Genomic DNA, 2741 nt, shown 5'->3' with positions numbered 1-2741 from the left:
CCAGAAACAATAGTATCTCCAATTATAGCCCCTCTGGGATGTAAAATATATCTCTTCTCACCATCCCCATAGTGTATGAGACAAATGTATGCATTTCGATTAGGGTCGTATTCTATGGTTACGATTCTACCAGATATGTCTTTTTGATTCCGTCGAAAATCTATTTTACGGTATAGGCGCTTATGACCTCCCCTCTATGCCTTGCGGTAATGATTCCTCTGGAATTACGACCTTTACCACAACGGTGCCGTCCATGGATCAAATTATTTCGTGGATTGGATTTCACTTGCCTGTCTACGGTTCCCTTGCGTGTGCTCGGGATAGGTGTTTTGTATAAATGTTTCGCCGTATTATTAAGTATTCTCCTTTAGTTTTTTTCTCTATCTAGAAGTGGAATAGAATAACCCGGTTGAAGGGTAATGATCATACGTCTGTAATGCATTGTATGGCCCAGAATAGGTCCTATTCTTCTACCTTTTCCAGGTAGTCGATGGCTATTCACAGCTACCACCTTAACACCAAAGAAGAGTTCGACCCAATGCTTTATTTCTGTCTTAGTGAATCCCGATTCGACATTAAAAGTATATTGATTCTTTCCCAATAAACGAAGACTTTTTTCTGTAAATACTGCGTATTTGATTCCATCCATAAATCGACTTTCCCTCCTATGCTCTGAGTTCCAGTATCGATAAGAATTCGAGTTCTTATTGTTCTTATGTTATGGTATGAATATACCATACCAATTCGTTATGTATGGATGATGGATGAGATTCCATGGATAGAGAGCCAGTTCCAATAGACTTATGGAATGTTCCCGTTCGTGTGCATCCAGCAGGAATTGAACCCGCAAATTTACCAATTATGAGTTGGGCGCTTTAACCATTCAGCCATGGATGCTTAACAGGGATCATCGTACATCGTAAATAACCAATTTTCATATAGAAAGACATATCATAGAAAAATGAAATCGAAAATATTCCGAGATGGCAAATATTCGGAGATGACTATGAAAACACCTCTCTGATCCTCGAATTGAAAGAGAGATTGAGAGGGATCAAGAATCCTAATTCTCGCTATTTGGAATGGATCCAATTCTATTGAGTCTGACTCATAGTGATCATTTCTCTTTAGCAAAGAATGACCTTGGTTATCAAAGGATTGAACAACCGGGATCCATTTACTTATGATACCTAGTTGCATTGATAACAAGGATCTAATGAATTATGAGTTTAATAGATCCTCTTTAGCAGAAAGACGTATATTCCTTGCTCATTATCAGACAATCACTTATTCCCAAACCTCGTGTGGGACTAATCGTTTTCATTTACCATCTCATGGAAAACCCTTTTCGTTCCGCTTAGCCCTATCGGGTATTTTAGTGATAGGTTCTGTAGGAACTGGACGATCCTATTTGGTCAAATACCTAACGAAAAATTACGATTTTCCTTTCATTAAGGTACGAGGGCTTCTTATTCCACAAGAACGAAAGCACCTTTTCATTCTTTCATATACTAGGGGTTTTTACTTGGAAAAGACAATGTTCCATACTAAAGGATTCGGGTCCATAACCACGAGTTCCAGTGCACTAGATCTTGTAGCACTTAGCAACGAAGCCCTATCCATTAGTATTCCACATAAGAAATCCATTCTAGAAAAAAATACAATTAGATTAGCTCTTCATAGACAAACTTGGGGTTTGCGAGCCAAGGTAAGATCGGCTCGGGATCATGGGACCCTTTTCTATCAGATAGGAGGGGCTCTTGTACAAAATAGACTTACTAAGTAATAACCCCATAGAATCTATCTATATAAAGATAAAGAGGCAATCGTGTCAGGAAGCGGGTTTTTCTTTGGCCAAAAGGTACTTCGAACTTGGAACGAGCATGAAGAGATTAACGAGACTTCTTTCTCTTTTGAGTTTTTCTGGCGGACCTGCCGCGCAAGATCTTTGGTCTTCCCCTGGAACCGATGAAAAAAAGTGGATCGCTTCTTATGTACTCGCTCAGAATGATTCTTCTCTATCTATAGTTCATGGCCTATTAGAAGTAGAAGGTGCTCTGGTGCAATCCTTACCGACAGAAAAAGATTGCAGTCAGGTTGATAATAGTCGAGTGACATTACTTCGTCGGTCCGAACTAAGGAATCTGTTAGAAATGTTTTGAAATGGATATTGTTCTCTCTTTGATCAGGGATTGCTATATGAAAAGAAGTGGAGTTTGAAAAAGGGAACGGAATGCTCAAACCGGAACTGCTAGAGGAACGAATTTTCAATAGCATAACTTGGGCTCCTAGAATATGGCGCCCTTGGGACAATCTATTTGATTGCAGGGTTTTGTTCCGAAGCAAAGATATCCGCGGAGGCCGGTTCGTTCGTCCTATTCTGATATTCAGGACCAAGAGGTACTGGATTCTCTTTCGGATAGCCCTGAAAGGAGAAGAAAGGCTGAAATGCCAACGGACCTCTGTCTATTCTCTAATTCACCCGATCCGATAGTACCCGTTTTTGGAACGTCCAGTGCCAAAGTCACTGAATGGGTAAGTCACCAATCCAATCCCTTTGACAAATCGGATGTCATATTAGATATCATATTCTATATATATAGAAATATCATAGATAGAATAGACATATAGAATTTTTGGTCGGCAAATTCGAAGGAATCATTGAGTGAAAAAGGAGCAAAGAATGACAAAAGACGAGACTCTACTAGTCTTCACTCTTGTGGTTTCCTCTTCCTCGGTTT

Source organism: Aegilops tauschii, unplaced genomic scaffold (assembly GCF_002575655.3).
Source record: "Aegilops tauschii subsp. strangulata cultivar AL8/78 unplaced genomic scaffold, Aet v6.0 ptg000840l_obj, whole genome shotgun sequence".
Lineage (NCBI taxonomy): Eukaryota > Viridiplantae > Streptophyta > Magnoliopsida > Poales > Poaceae > Aegilops > Aegilops tauschii.
This window is presented reverse-complemented; position numbering follows the sequence as displayed.